Source organism: Mus pahari, chromosome 1, assembly GCF_900095145.1.
Source record: "Mus pahari chromosome 1, PAHARI_EIJ_v1.1, whole genome shotgun sequence".
In the NCBI taxonomy this organism is placed as follows: Eukaryota; Metazoa; Chordata; class Mammalia; order Rodentia; family Muridae; genus Mus; species Mus pahari.
Window position 1 is genome coordinate 35646357 of NC_034590.1, and position 17025 is coordinate 35663381.

At 45.1% G+C, this 17025-nt stretch overlaps 1 protein-coding gene and 1 non-coding gene across 4 annotated transcripts in view; both read left to right on the plus strand.

The window, feature by feature from the left end:
- Otud7a (OTU deubiquitinase 7A) overlaps window positions 1-17025 on the plus strand; it is a 291717-nt gene that overhangs the window by 204846 nt on the left and 69846 nt on the right. The window lies entirely within an intron of this gene.
- Window positions 16644-16764, plus strand: LOC115062963. Its single transcript, XR_003842859.1, has one exon. It is a non-coding gene; the product is annotated as a small nucleolar RNA SNORA40 (small nucleolar RNA).

The window sequence follows — 17025 nt, forward strand, 5'->3', positions numbered from 1 at the left end:
ACCTGGTAGTGACCCCGTAGCACAGGAGTAGAGATAGTGGCATCTGAGAGACAACGGAGAGACATGGACTTATTAAGTTCTTGCCTTAATAAGGAAGGCGGAGGTTTCTCAGACTGTCTGTGAGGGTTTGGAGCACCCACAGCTTCAGACACCTCCCGCTAGTTTTGGAAACACATCTCCCTCTGATAAAAAGAGGCTACTGGGGCTGGTGAGATGGCTCAGCAGGTAAGAGCACCCGACTGCTCTTCCAAAGGTCCTAAGTTCAAATCCCAGCAACCACATGGTGGCTCACAGTCATCCATGACAAGGTCTGACACCCTCTTCTGGAGTGTCTGAAGAAGCAATACTTACATATAATAAATAAATTGAGAGAGAGAGAGAGAGAGAGAGAGAGAGAGAGAGAGAGAGAGAGAGAGAGAGAGAGGCTACTGTACTGCTACAAAAGGACTCTGCAGATGGAATTTAGGCTGATAATTTTAATATAACTTGCACCCTTATCTGGTGGACTCAAGGTAATGCCAGGGATGCTTAGAAACAGATGAAGATGGCAGACATAGGGGGGAGGTAAGAGGACGTGCTGTATGACAGCGAAGCAACCCTCCATTGCTCTATTGACCACCAGCCACGGATCCTGAGTGGCGTCTAGAAGCTGAACTTCAGCTAATATCTTGCAAAGAAACAGAAACTCGGTACTCCAGCCACCTGGGGTAGGATCAGGCCACAGAGCTGAGCCTTTTTTACTGGCATCCAGGAGAGACCACAGTCCTGCTGACACCTTGCCTTCAGCCTTGTGAGACTTGGAACAAGGAAACTGACTGAGGCCTCTTGACATCTGGCTTTCGGAATCGTGAGAAAATAAACACGTGTGGTTGTGAGCCGCTCAGCGTATGATAATACGGTAGGCAGGAGAAAATGACAGGTCTGATGAGGAAGGGCCCTGATGGACGTGTGATGGGGTCACACTATCCAGGTAGTGCCTCTGCCTGTAGTGAACTAAGCAAGTCCAGCATTCACAGTTGTGAGCACACAATTGGGCATTCGGTATCCTACCAGCAATGAATCAAGCCACAAAAAAATTAAATTAAGGATTGTCAGAACATTCTACAGATGAAAAACTCTCCAGGGTTCTGTCGCCAAAATAAAATCTAGTATTCACAGTCCTACCCTGTGTACTTTAAGGTAGACAGATGATGTAACTGTGCAGGTCCATGGTATGGTCAACCTTGCCAATATCTGAAGGTGTAGCATCCAAATCATAGCAGCACTCCCTTCCTCATCCAGGAGGGCCCTTTGCCTGCAGTCACCTACTATGGACCTATTCAGTTGCCTTAGTAGTACCATAGACTAGGCACCTCTGAATTTCTGCTGACTTCATTAACATTGCTCCTTGGTGCACAGACTCCTTGGTGGGCACCACCCTCTAGGTAGACATGGTCTCCTGGGTAGACACAGTCTCCAGAGAAGAGTTAGGGTCCCGTGGAAAGTCTTGAGGTCTGCTGAGTAGACATTTACTCCCTGATGAATGATCTCCAGAAGAATAGAAGTAGCGTACTTGGTGGACATAACCTCCTAGGTACACATAGTCTCCTCAGTAGACAGTCTCCAAGTAAATTCAGCCTCTGTACTGGCCACAGCCTCCTTGATGGACAGAGCCTCCTGGATAGACACAGTTGGTGAATGTAGACTCTTTAGTGGACACGGCCTCCTTGGTGGACATGGTCTTTTGAGAGGAGTTTGTGCCCTCCTGCAGTTCTACTATCTCTGCAACCTGCTGCTCCAAGCTCTCCTGGACAGGTTGGGAAGTGGGAACAGTCACAGCTCCCCCCCAAGTCCCACTTGATACAGGAGTATGCCTTCAGCCTCTCAGCAAGATTTCTTTGATTCTGAACACGCAGAAAATATCCTTAGAGCCCATCAGCCTTTCCGTTGCGTGGATGGGCTGACCACCCACGGACAGCTGCTAACTGTGCACTAGGCTTATGGATCCCTCGTGGGCTGGTCCTCTTCAAGGAGAGTCTTAGGCCCAGGTGTGAGGCTTGGACCCCAGTGGCCATCGCAGCTTTCATTGTCTCCCTTGTGATACATGGACACTGTAGGAGGAGAGTTGGTAGACTTCCAGGTAAAAACAGGATAGAAAGAGCCGTAAGGCTTTTCTTCCAAGTGACCTATTAAGACTCCTCCTGGGGGGCTAGCTTGGCAAACATCCAAGACACACGACGTGATTTATTTCTCAGATCTCCGGGATTTACTGTGCGCTTACTATAGTTTTTCAAGCCTGCCCCAGGGAATTTTAACTAAAACAATTTTAGCTGAAAGGAATGGGTTCCCAAATCCCATGCAGACTGACAGCATTGGATACACAGTAAGGACAGGTAATGCCCAAGGAGGGCCCTTGGCAGATACCCCTCCCTCCAAGGCCCCCAACAGCCTCGACAGAGCCAGCTTTCAGGGTTACCTAGATCCAAATTCATGCTGACAGCTGACTTCATCCCCCTAAGCTTCTTAGGCATCCATGTCTGGCTTACTTGTGAAGCACCAATTTAGAATGGAAAGCCAGGAGGCTCCGTTGTGTTAGTCAGCTCTCCGTCACTATCACAGAGATATGAGGGGATCTAGAAAGAGGAAGGGTCTCTCTTGGCTGACAGTCGGGGAGGCTTAGGACAATCATTACTAGGTACCTTTGTTCTGGGCCTGTGGTGGAGCAATATCTGGTCACACAAGCATGTCATAGAGCAAAACTGCCTATCTCACCAGCCAGGAAGCACACACAGACATGCACATGTGCATGCGCGCGCGCGCACACACACACACACACACACACACACACACACACACACACACACACCTCTGAGCAGTACTAAGTATCCTTATTACGCCCGTTGGGTTAACGACCATGATGCTGCCTACTGTCACTGAGCTCAGTGTGTAGCTGCAGGCTGGCTAAAAGGAGGTTGATGCAGCTCAGTGAGAAGCAGATCGAACCACAGGTTAATTACAGCTTTCTTTCTACTCCACCGAATGCTATTCCCACCCCCACCCCCCACCTACCTCCACAGAAGCAGTTGTAGCGGAGTGTTGCCTGGACACCTGGGTGAATGGCAGAAGGGTGTGGCAGAGTAGGAGAGAGCCCATTCCCTGAACTCACTCATTTGTCTTTGAAATCAAGTAATATTTTTTTCAACCCATCTGAGACTTCATAAAATTAGGTGTTTTATAAAGCTCTACCTGGGAGACTGTCGTTTTGGTCCTACCGGCCTTGTGCGGTTTAACTGATGCATAGGTTGACTCTATGACCCCTTGCTTGGTTATTTTCTTTGTTGGAGTATGAAAAGCGTTAGCTCAAAAACCTGCAATCTCCAAACTCAAGATTCCACATCTCTGATTCCTTTTGTGGTGCATAGAATCAAAGGCCTTATACATACTGGGCAAAGGCTTTGAGGCTGATCTGTTCCCCCAACCCTAAGTCTCCGGTTATCTTAAACACAGTCCAGACAAGCAGAGTTAACTGTCTAGGCCAGCGCTTCTCAACCTTCCTGATGCTGTGACCCTTTAATACAGTTGCTCATGTCATGGTAACCCCCAACCATAAAATTACTTTATTGCTACTTCATAACTATAAATTTTGCTACTGTTATGAATTGTAGTATAAATATCTGATAAGCAAGGTACCTGATAGGCCAGGGAGCCTGCATGGAGCTGCCCTAGGTCCTCTGCATGTATGTTATGGTTGTGTAGCCTGGTACTTTCGTGAGACTCCTAACGGTGGGAGTAGGGGTATCTCTGACTCTTGGGCCTGCTTTTGGGATCTTATTCTCCTTACTCAGTTGCCTCATTCAGCCTTGATATAAGGGTATGTGCCTAGTCTTTTTCCCCCAATATAATATCTTTATTGATTATTTGATAATTTCACATAATGCACCCTGATCACATTCACTTCGCAGTCCTCCCAGGTCCGCCCCCTCCTCCCACACCCCTGTGATGACTCTCAAAAAAAAAAAAAAAAAACAAACATACTTCAGAAAACAAATAGAAAGTGTCTTGAAACAAAAAAAAAAAAAAAAAAAGGAAGAAAGGAAAAAAATAAAAATCAGTCCAATCGTGTTGCCTGTATACTCACTTGAGCACGGTCAAACTCTCAGAGGCCAGCTTCTTAAAGAAAACGGAGTCCTTCCCCACCACTCCTGGTTATGGCATCTTTGGTTGATATCCCTAGGAGGTCTGCTAAAGGGAAATGATGGAGTGGATCTGGGGGAGAGAGGCACTGGGGAGGAGGGACTGAGGGTTAGGATGTAATATATGAGATAAAAAGTAAACTTTAAAAAAATATATTTGATGTACAACCCCTGTCCTAACCCACAGGTTGAGAACTTATCTAGAGCCTTTTACCTAGCCTGTGTGCGGTAACCCAGTGGGTGTTTTAGTCCTTCTTAGAAGGAGAACAAAATACTCACAGCAGCAAATATGGAAAGTGTTAAGCAGAGATGGAAGGAAAGGCCATCCAGAGACTGTCCCACCTGGGGATTCATCCCATATACAGTTATGAAACCCAGACACTATTGTGGATGCCAAGAAGTGCATGCTGACAGGAGCCTGATATAGCTGTCTCCTGAGAGGCCCTGCCAGAGCCTTATAAATACAGAGGTGGATGCTCACACCCAACCATTGGACTGAGCGTAGGGTTTCCAATAGAGGAGCTAGAGAAAGGACTGAAGGAGCTGAAGGGGGTTGCAACCCCATAGGAGGAACAGCAATATCAACCAACCAGACACCCCAGAGCTCCCAGGGACTAAGCCACCAACCAAGGAGTACACATGGCCCCAGCTGCATATGTAGCAGAGGATGGCCTTGTCATGCATCAATGGGAGAAAAGGTCCTTGGTCCTATGAAGACTCGATAGATGTCCCAGTGTAGATGAATCCAAGGATGGGGAGGCAGGAGTGGGTGGGTAAGTGGAGGAACACCCTAATAGAAGCAGAAGGAGGGAGGATGTGATAGGGTGTTTGGGGGGGGGCGGGACTGGGAAAGGGGATAAAATTTGAAATGTAAATAAAGAAAATATCCAATAAAAAAAAAAAGAAAAAGCAGGGGGGGGGGAGATATTTGATGTGCAACCCCTGCCCTAACCCACAGGTTGAGAACTTATCTAGAGCCTTTTACCTAGCCTGCTAACCCCTCCCCAGGAACTGATAAAAACACTTATCAGCTTTGTGTTGGTTTGATTCCAAACTCTCTGACCTGGAGCCTCTGCTTGTGAGTCTGTGTCTACATAGTTCCTGTACATTGACATATATGTACATAGAGAAAGGAGGAGAGAGGAGGGAACGTGATGTACCTATCACAGGGAATCAAGGTATTAGCACATGCAGTTGCGGGGACTGAAGGGGCCCATGGTTTGCAGTAAGGAGGCCAGGAGGGTTAATGGTGACAACAGGCTCTCCCCTGCCAGCAGAGCTATATCCCTGGTAAGCATTTTTGTTCCGCTCAGGTGACAGTTGGATGCGTCCCAACCACCCTTGGAAGGCTTCACCCAGCCTACACATTCATATGCTCATCTTGTCAAGAGAGATCCTCACCCAGTCAGAGATGTGCCCAGAGTCACAGTTGAGGCTTTGTCTGGCACCTGGTGGCAGAGTCAGGTCTACATGGCAAATGAGCTGTCACAGCCCCCTGGGTTCCTTTTGCAGTCTGTCTCTCCTGGGAGTCTGGTGCCTCCTCCCTTCTGAGCAGCAGCCTCCCTCTCCCTCAGGCCCCTGCCTTGCTTGCACCCACTCCCATGCCAGAGAATGCTTGGCTGAGCATCTCCAGGAAAGCTGTGTGTTCTACTGCCACCTTGTGGTCATGTCTTTATTTCCCTGCGCAGCCCCAATCTCTCCAGTGCTGTCACTTCTGTGCAATTCCCTGATGAAGCTTTGCAAATCATCGGTCCCTTGTATACGCTGTGCTCTTCACCACCTTTCTCCTTCTCCTTTGAGAAGATTCCATTCCATTACTCACAAATGATAGGTGTATAACCCCTATGTAGACTCCTTGCCCCTCCACACATACCTCTCAGCCATCATTGGTCACCACAGCTGTCCCCTGCATGCTCAGCCCATCATTAGCTGATCACAAAGCACACAGTATTCTTCATTCATTTTTATGTCATCAACACCCAGGAGTGTGTTCCTGTACTGCCAAGTGACCCAGGGCCACCAAGCAGAATACCCTTGTTTAGGTCCTTGCCTGTAGCTTTTGGCTGTTCCATTTAGCTGTTTCTTAGGCTTCTGGGAAAGTGTTTCTCCCTGCATTTGCACACTCACTTAGACTAATTGTATTCTAAATGTAGAGAAGACTTGAAAATCATGCTATGTTAATAAACTTAGATGGGGATCTTAGGTATACGTTCTCAATATGTAAGTACATAAACACATATACATTCATATTATAGTAAAGCAATTTAATTTGTGGAACTGTGTTAACAGAAAGTTAGCATCTACAATCTATATAATTTTAACCTGCTTTCCTTTATTTCTAAGATCTATAACCAAACTGAAACTTTTATATCAAAATTATTTAATAAGTAATATAAAATGATTGAACCCACAGTTTATTTTCATTTGGAGATGTGAACATACTCATTAGAGTTAAAGTCAAACTGGGCATGGTCGCACAGAACCAGTAATCTCAGTGCTTGGGAGGCTGAGGCAGAAGGATTGCAGTTTAAGGCCTGCCTGGGCTACATAGCAAGACCCTGTTTCAAGGAAAACATAAATAATGAAAAGGAGCCAACTGTTATCCAGACAAACAAATCATGTCTACCAGACACATGAACTTAAGCTCTGTGGATTTTCTTAACATCAATGTGAGTTTGTTGAAAAATAAAATGAGAAAATGAAGGTCACTCATCACCGTGGGCTTTAGAGAGAATTCTAAGGAAATTCTGGTATCTCTCATCTCAGTTTTCATGTACAGAACACACATACAGTGTATCAATGTATGTGTGCATATGTACATACATGTGCTGTATACATGCATTCCATATGTGCACACACACAGGAATTGGTATTGAGTATCATATATTCGAGCCATTACTTAGGTTGATGACATTTTGATTAAGTCCACATCTTCTGGCTGTTTAGATGTAAACAACGGGCTGTTTATCCGGAGCCACCCTTCCTCTCCCTGCTCAAGCCGCTAGTACTCATTTCTCAGGCTCTTTGAACATCATGTGTCAATGGAGTGGTAGGGAGAAAAGCACAAACATTCCAACCCAGCCCTGGCAGCCCGTATGGGCAGACACAGCAGAGGAAAGACCTCAGTGACCTACAGGAGAAGCTATGCCCTTGGGTTCTTTCCTTCCAGGCCAAGTGGGCTGGTACATTTTGAAGATGGCACACAATAACTGTGTGTATGCATGCATGGATTCCTGGATGACGGTGTGGAACAGAGCCACTGCCAGCCTGCACTCCTAGGATTAGCTGCCATGTGCAGATGGAACTGACCTTTGGTTAGTAAGCTAATGACAGGAGATGTGAGCTCTACTGATTGCCACAGTGCAACTGACCCTAGTTCATTATTTTTATTAAATACTAAGGTGGCTGCTGTGTCTTCTGCTATATATTGTGGTTGTTTAGTTTGGGGGTTTCTGTGGGACTCCTAACAGAGGGAGTGGGGGTGTCTTTGATTCTTTTGTCTACTCTTGCAACCCTCTTCTTCACGCTGGACTGCCTCCCTTATCCGGCCATAATATGAGGAGCTGTACCCACTCCTTTTGAATCTTGTTAGGCAGTGTCCAGTGATGTCTCTTGGAGACCTGCTCTGTTCTAAATGGGAATGGAGGAGGAGTGGATCTGGGGGAGAAGGGATGGCGGGGGGGGAGTGGATGGATGGGGGTAGGGAAACCGGGAGGAGTGGAGAAGAGGAGGCTGCAGCGGAGATGGTAGAGGTGTACTGTATGCGAGTAGAATAGATAAAACTACTAAGATGGCACCAAGCTCCACGAACCGAAATTAATTCTTTCAGTATCCCAGGTTTGGCTTTGGTTTTGTTGGCTGGAGTTTGGCTGCTGCTGTTGTCTGTAGTGATGAGTGCTGAACCCAGGGCTTTGCACTTCCCAGGCAGGGGCTGCACCAAGCTCCGCCTTCACCCCTGCATACTGCAGTTTTGAAGGCTTGGTCATAAACACTGGAGCCCCATTGTGTCTCTTCCTAGCCACCACTCCAGCACGGGGAGCCACGCCCCCTGCGTTTTCTCCTTCTTCCCTTGCTTCCCTTCAGTGCTTGGTCACGCACACCTGCATCTGTAGCTGTGTGTTGTTCAGAATTACAGGTTTCAACTTCAGAACTGAAAGCTAAGATCACAGGACTCCCTGGGAGCACGCTTCTCCCCGCGACAGGGTGTTCCTGGGACCCTTCTGTGTTGTACGAAATGTAACTGCCTTGTCCTTGCTACATAGCAGCCTGCTGTTTGAGTGGATGAGTGTATACTCTGTGATTCACTCCGCTTTTGATAAACATGTACCTTATGTCTTTTTTCTACATGAACCAAGTTTCCAAGCAGGTTTCATAGGGTTTCTTCGGGGTGTCATGTGTGTAGGCATTTCTTGATGCTGTTAGATGCCAGGGTATGTGACATCTAAATATTTAAAAAAAAAAAAAAAGGTGGGGGGAGGGAATGATGTATCTCAGGAGAGTTCACCAAAAACTAGAGGAAGCAGTGTAGGTGTTTGGGGGACAGATATTCCAAACTGAAGGGTCAGCCGGTATTAAGGCCCCATGGTAGGAAGCTCTCTCTGGATGACCAGAAAAAGAGAAAAGCAGAGGCTGACACCCCAGTGTACACTGTAAGAGGCTAGGTGGCAATGCGGAGGACTCTGCAGTTACTAGAGAAATCGTCAGAAGTTTCCATTTCTGGGACCTCGGAGGAGAGGAACAGAGTGAGACTTGGCTACAAGGCTAGTTAGTTGGCTTCCATGGAGAGCAGGCAGCAGGGTCCACCAGATGGGAGGAAAGGGAGAAATCAGAGATGCCACCGTCTCTAAAGGGTACTTGCTTTACTCCCACTGTGACAAAGTGGGATCCCAGCACAGCCAGCGTGTGGACGAAACTCCTGTCATGGCTTGAGAAACTAAGTTAAGCCACTGAGTAAGGAATGGGGTGTGAAAGTCAAGAATTTGTCCAGGAAGCCTGGATGACTAGCTGTCGTAGAGAACTTTCAGGGAACTGTGAAGCCCAGGAATAGCTCCCCAGCACAGGGAGAAGAAGAAAAAGGGTTGCGGAAAGGCCAGTCTCCAGGGATGTCAGCGCATAGATGACATTCTTGAGTCGCTTAGGAGAAGTGGGGAGAGTGAGCTAAAAGCCTTTCACAAGAAGAGAAAAAGAGCCATGAAGGACTGGCAGATAGACTCGGAGGATACAGGACCAGCCCAGGAGCCTGCCTGTGTGGCAGGGTAAGCAAAGTAAGGGAAGAACTATGCAGCTGCAGTGTAGCGTGAAGCCTGTCATGTGCAGGATGTCGGTGGAGCCAAGAGACGTTAGGGTAAGCGAGAAAGGCCAGACAGAAAAGCAAGGGTCACACGTTCCCTCTCAAACAGGAAAGCTGGAACGTGTACAACAGGAACTCCTAGAAGTCAGGAAGGGTCTGAGTGAAGTACAGTGGGAAAAGCAGGTCATATCTGATCAGAGCATGCTATGTGTATGGAAAGATCACAGTGGCCTCACCAATACACACAATTGATATGTGTCAATAAATGTTTTATAAGTTTCATAAGAGATACTTTGATATCCCAGTGCCAAGAAGAAAAAGAAGACAGAAAGAACTGAATAGTGTTGAGTGTTCCTGGAGGCTGGCAGAACACGGGTCATTGATGCTGATTACAGGACTCCTGTCACTACAGTGATGACAACCACCAGACAAGCAACTGCAGAATTGTTTACTCACATTGAGAGTGCCATGCCATCTTGCTTGCTCCCTTGGTTCCTGTGGCCAACTCCCAGGAGGATATGTCTACCTTTTTTCTCCTAATTCCAGCTAGACTTCTGAGGAACCAATGAAACCATTCCTAGCCCGTGTGGGTTTTCGCTTTTAGAACCATAAAATGTATAATGTCCCTTACATTTTGACATAAACTAGTTTTTCCAAGTGTTGCCAAAACTACAAAACAAGAGAGACACATTTCCCAGTGTCACAGAGGGAGTTCAGGCAGGGCTGCCCCACCACTAACAGGGTGTAATTCATGGGACATCTCACTGAATGCCTGCAACTCACCACCCAGCCAGCTCTCATGTAGGAAACACGGCTCTCTGTCACTACAGGCTGGCTGTTGAATACCACATGTTCCAGCTTGATGGGTGTTTAAGCTGTTCACACTACGTGTTCAAGCTTAGCTGAGACTTTCATTCAAGTTCTGAGTGGACTCGTTTGAAGAAATGAACGTAAAAAATCCTCAAGCCAGTGGCTTCCTCCCACCACACCAGCCCACTGCCCAGCCCCTGTTCCCCCTCCTCTTCCTTGTGTCTTCTTTGTCTTTCCACTTTGAAAGACAGAAAGGAGTAGGAGAATGGAATGGCTCCTAGAGTCGAGTTAGAATGAGCGGAAGCCGTGTAATGCACCTAGCTTGGAGTCTGCATATCCTTCCCTGAGCAGGTCTCTTCCCTTTTTCTCCTTGAGAGTCCATCCTTACAGCCAGAGCCTTCATCTCCATCCCCACTGGTGATGCCATTACAGTCTGTCCTATGTTTTGCTTCAGTCAGCTCCTACGCTCCCCGCAGCTCTGGTGTTTCTCTGACACAGCCTCTGCTCTTCCACCAGAGTCATTTTTCTTAAATGAACATTATCTTTCTAAACTGAAAGGCTTACTGTCTTCGTTTAGACTTTATTGCTGCGAATAGACAACATCACCACGGCAACTCTTATGAAAGAAGACATTTAACTGGGACTGGCTTAACAGACTCAGAGGTTCAGTCCCTTATTGTCAGGGCAGGAAGCATGACTGTGTGCAGGCAGACATGGTGCTGGAGGAGCCAACAGTTCTACATCTTGATCCACAGGCTGTATCACTTGAGACCGTATCAATTGAACATAGGAGACGTCAAATCATGCCTCCAAAGTGACACCCTTCCTCTAACAAAGCCATACCTAATAGTGCCACTCCCTATGGGCCAAGCATTCAAACACATGAGTCTATGGGGGTCATATCTATTGAAACCACATCTACCAAATACCACTTTTTATCTAGAATGCCTTTGTCGCTCTTCTCCCAGAGTGTCATCCTCCCACCTACAGCTTCTGCCACCAGCCTGGCCACACCTCTCCCCTCACCTCCCAGCACTCACTCCTCGTGACCTGCACCCGCACAGCCCCAGCCTGCTGGGTGACTTAGCTGCTAGGTTTGTCCTCTCTGAGCTCCTATCCTGGCTCTTCACCAAGAGACTGTTCACTCCTGTGGGTCTCGAGCTGAACTGAGACTCTACCAGAGGCTTCTTGGATCATCCTCACAATCTTAGCTACTGTCTCCTCTTAGGTATCCCAATAGACCCTGTGACCCTACATGGCCCTTAGGTCCCATGGGAATTATCTGTTCTGACTTTTCCCCTTAGTATTTAGGAATATATTGGACACAAGTAACAAGAGTACATAAAGTTGATTGTGTATAATTATATATAATTTTATATATATATATATATATATATATATATATATATACACCTGTATATATATGGAGTTATAATTTATAATTAATAATGTACCTTTACACAGAGATGCATGTATATGTGCATACACATAGAAATCATGACCTTGCTTTACTTTTGTGCCAGATTCACTGTGTAGCTGAGGCTAGCATGAAATACACTATGAAGCCCAGCTGACCTCATATTCATTATCCTCTTGCCACAGCCTCATGTCTGGGATTACAGATGTACACCAACGTGCCAAGGTAACAGAGATGAGGGATCGGTTGGTCATTGGCAGTAGTTCATTCAGGCCCTCATTTGTTTGTTAGTTTCTAGATGTTCTTGGCTGTTGGACTTTGCCTGATGAACATTCTCATGTTTGTTTGCAAGAAGGTTGCCACAACTCCATACCCCACCATATTGTCGTTCAAAGAATTAGGAGTATGGGAAAGCCAGCACACAGCAGCCCTCCTCTTATGCCTGGATGCTCTCCAGTCAGAAGGTGGGAGTGATCACAAATGCTCCGTCAGACCACGGTCCTGATCTGGCACTGAGAAATGACAGTGTCCAGAAGTAAAGGAGGGCTGGAACAGCAACATGACACAAGAGCTGCTTGGAGTGGGGGAAAAAGAGGCCCGCCGAAGGGTAAACAGAGGCTGGACACATGGAATGTGGACAGGTGACTGTCTGCTTGTCAATGTGGATATCAGAGAAGTGATGAAAAGTGCTATGTCTGCAGAGTGACAAAAGAGCAATTCGCAGAGGATCAGAGAGTAGACACCAGGATATATTGTGTGTCCAGAACAGGGTTAGCAGTGGCTATTATGCAATGGTTTTAGATTTTAAAGCTCCCTATTACAATTACTAAGCAGAATATCAACATGGTCATTTCATTTCCAAATGGATAGAACCGGCTATCTCATAACCTACTGGGAATCAGCTCAGAGAGTCAGTGGTATAATGTCCCTCTCTACATTTCTATAAAAATTAACTGATCATATGCAACAGATGTGCAGCTTGGTCTTCAAACAGGTCCCCCAACAACTGGAGCAGGGCTGTCCCTGACTGTGTTGCCTGCCTGTAGATCCTGGTCCCCTAACTGGGCCACCTTGTCTGACCTCAGTGGGAGAGGATGCCCCTAGTCCTGCAGTGACTTCATGTGCCTGGGTGGGTTGGTACCCAGGACGGGCCTCCCCCTGTTAGTGGAGAAGGGGAGGGAGAGGGACTTATGAGGGAGACTGGCAGGAAAGAGGCTACAATCAGGATATAAAATGAATTAATAAATATGTTAATGGAAAAAAGAACAATATTTTTCAAACAGGGAAATTAGCTGATTAATTTTATCAATATTGGTTAGGAAGTGGATTATTTCAATTGGCTCTTTTTTTTTAATTGGATATTTTCTTTACTTACATTTCAAATGTTATCCCCCAGTTTCCCCCCCCCAGAAGCCCCCTATCCCATCTTCCCTCTCCCTGCTTCTATGAGGGTGTTCCTCCACCCATCCACTCCCACCCTCAATTGCCCTACACTGGGGCATCTATTGGATCTTCATAGGACCAAGGACCTCTCCTCCCACTGATGCATAACAAGGCCGTCCTCTGCTACATGCAGCTGGAGCCATGGGTACTCCTTTGTTGATGGCTTAGTCCCTGGGAGTTCTGGGGGGGTCTGGTTGGTTGATATTGTTGTTCATCCTATGGGGTTGCAACCCCCTTCAGCTCCTTCAGTCCTTTATCTAACTCCTCTACTGGGGACCCCACGTTCATTCCAATGGTTGTCTAAGAGCATCCATCTCTGTATTTGTAAGGCTGTCAGGGCTTCTCAGGAGACAGCCATATCAGGCTTTTTTCAGCATGCAAGTACTGGCATCCACAATAGTGTCTGGGTTTGGTAACTGTATATGGGATGAATCCTCAGTCTCTGGGTGGCCTTTCCTTCCATCTCTGCTCTACACTTTATCTCCATATTTGCTCCTGTGAGTATTTTGTTCTCCTTCTAAGAAGAACCGAAGCACCCACACTATGGTCTTCCTTCGTGTGGTCTGTGAATTGTATCTTGGATATTCTGAGCCTTTGGGCTAATATCCACTTATCAGGGAGTGCATGCCATGTGTGTTCTTTTGCAATGGGTACCTCACTCAGGATGATATTTTCTAGTTCTATCTATTTGCCTAAGAATTTCATGAATTCATCATTTTTTAACAGCTGAGTAGTACTCCATTGTGTAAATGTACCACATTTTCTGTATCCATTCCTCTGTTGAGAGACATCTGGGTTCTTTCCAGCTTCTGGCTATTATAAATAAGGCTACTATGAACATAGTAGAGCATGTATCCTTATTACATGTTGGAGCATCTTTTGGGTATGTGCCCAGGAATGATATAGCTTGGTCCTCAGGTAGTACTATGTCCAATTTTCTAAGGAACCACAAAACTGATTTCCAGAGTGGTTGTACCAGCTTGCAATCCCACCAGCAATGGAGGAGTGTTCCTTTTTCTTCACATCCTCTCCAGCATCTGCTGTCACCTGAGTTTATGTTCAGTTGGCTCTTTATGTCTTTATTTGATAACTACACAGTTCAGCCAGCTATCTGAATGCCTTCACACTCGGCAAACACTGTGCCTGCACTTTTTTCCTTGTTTTTGTTTTTGTTTTTTGCTTTTTTAAAACTGGCTTATTTTGCGAATAAGCCTCTAATGTATGATATGAGTTGCAAGCATATCCCAGGAAGGCAATTGTCCTGGCATTCCGATTCATTTGAGATTCTGGGGCTTTCTGAGTGTCTCTTGCTGCATGGTGTTTATGGATGTCCAGGATGGCAGGATGGCAGAATGGCTTCAGCATCTGAGTGCCCACCCTCTGCCTTAATCTCTCTTTTCTTTTCTTTTTCTTTTAATTAGAAATATATATGATTCACAATGACAAATATAAGAAATACTTTATGGAAACTTAAAAATAACTATAATCAATTTTCAAAACATTAAAGATTATAATTTATGTGGTAGGTGCATCATATATAATCTTTAAGGTGGTAGGAATATTTGAGTCAGTCTATAAGGAACATAAAATTTGAATAATCTATATAGATTCTCAATATCTCATCTAGTTTTCATATAACTAAGAGTGAAATATTAAAGTATTTGCCTAAAACTTAAATGTTTTGGTTAAGTGTTTCTTTCCTAAGGAGACCCAAATGTTACCAGAATTCTTATCATCCAAAGTAAAACTTCTACCAATGATATTTTTTATTTATATCAACAATACAACACACATCAACACACAAGTGTTTTATCCTCCTTGCCATTAGTTTTACTTTCTGTGTCTGAAGGTCTTTCAAAATCAATTTCCAAGCCCTGAGGTGAATACTAGAGGTAAGCAGGCCCATGGCAGAGCTGTTAACCATGCCATCAGATACAACAAGGGTAGCAGACAGTGGGCCTCCAGAGTGCTGCTGGTCAAGACAAGATCTGGAATACATCTTGACTTCTATAGAACTTACAATGACTCCTGTTACTCAGTTTCAAAAAGTACTGAATGGCTTAGGTATGTGAAGACTGTTTAAAGCAAATGTCTCCCTGTATCAAGAGTTTACCCAGAGGCAAAGTCTCACTGAACTGTTCAAGACTTTCCTTCCCATTCTCCCCTGATGCCACCACACGATGGCTTCCCTTTTCTGAATTCCTTACAATACTTGCTGGTTATCTGCTTATCTTCTATGTTGCTGCACTGTGCTCTGTTTTGGATGGCAATATTTTTCTTACTGGTTGTGTTTGTTACTCAACCTGGTAAGACTNCTAACTTTTCCCCTATTTATGCATGCTCTTGCTAGACGATTGGCACCCAATGATTCCCTCTTCTATGAAGTCTTCAGTGCCCAGATCTCAGGAGCTATTTTCTTTTGCTGTCTGTAAGATAAACAACTTACACTTAGATAACTAATTCCATTTTAAGGGTTTCCTTCCTAACTGTAACCACTATGTCCTTTTGGATGACTTATGTGCATTTCCCTTTCTTATAAAGGTGTCCTGACAAAACTAATGTGCAATCAACATCTGTAAAGTGTCTGCTGGGTTGTTAGGAAAACTCTTCACAGTCTTATGTCAGAATAATAGTCTGGCCAATCTATTGAAAAGAAGGAAATTATTTTGTTAAAGTGAAAATAATTAGTCTTGGTTCAACTCTCCTCAGTACTCTAAAACCAACTTAGATGCTGCATGAACAGGACAGCTCCCATCTCACCAATATCCCTGCATCTCCGGCATCTCTTCATCTACACTGTGTACTCAGGCTTTCCTCAGAAATGCTCACCAAATTTCCTTGAACCCTCTACAAACAAACAAAACTTATTCCTCCCCCTTTTCTGAAAATCAGCCTGCTTCTGACTGAGTTAGGATAAGAAATGGTCCATTAACCTTATTAAAACCAAAACTAGTGTTTATAGCTTTGGGGGAAAATACCTTTTTTTTTTTTTTTCAATAAGAAAACCCATATCAATTCCTTCTTATCCTAACTCAGTCAGAAGCAGGCTGATTTCAGGTCCATCCTGCCAGGAGGGCAGTTCCTTCCCTTAGGCTTTTTGCCTGACACTAGAAACTGAAAATTGTTGAGCAGCTTTGAGGGTCCAAGTGCCACCTTGAGGCATGATCTTTTTTCAGTTGTCTTGATGGTTTATTTGGCCCTGTTGCATCCCATCCCATGCCAATGGATCCTTTAACAGTACTGTAAAGCAGCAACTACGGCAGTTCAGAGACTGGCAGGACTCATCTTTATACCCCAAAGCCTTTTGAACAATTGGCTTGAGTAGAGCTGCCTTACTACAATCTCCCACAGCACTGTAACTACTGAGTAACACTAGTTGTTCTACAATTTTTAACTGATTGCTTCAGTCATTATTTTCCTAATGACACTGACTAAGCATTCTAACTTGCCCATCCCCAATATACATGCTCTGCTAATAGTTCTTGAAATGTTTCAGTTACGATCATCCCTTAGCACTGTGTATGTTTTTAACTTGTGGACAAGGACTAACAGACAAGTGGAAAAAGTAAGTTCTCTTTACAATCCAGAACTCATTTTTCAATATGAGTCTTGATTATATATGAAGGAATATGATCCCCTAGTCCCCAAAAATTGTCCATTAGAAACCCAAGAACCAGTAGCTTTCTTACCTCTTTAATTCTCCATAAGGCATCAATTTTATGCTGCTGCTGTGTATGTGTGTGTGTGTGTGTGTGTGTGTGTGTGTGTGTGTGTGTATTACTGTATACATGTATTTTCTTTTTTAAGTAAAAGAAAAAGAAAGAAAGAAAAAACTGCATTGGCCTATGTCCAACATAGGCATCTAGGTATACAGTTACAAATCAATGACCACA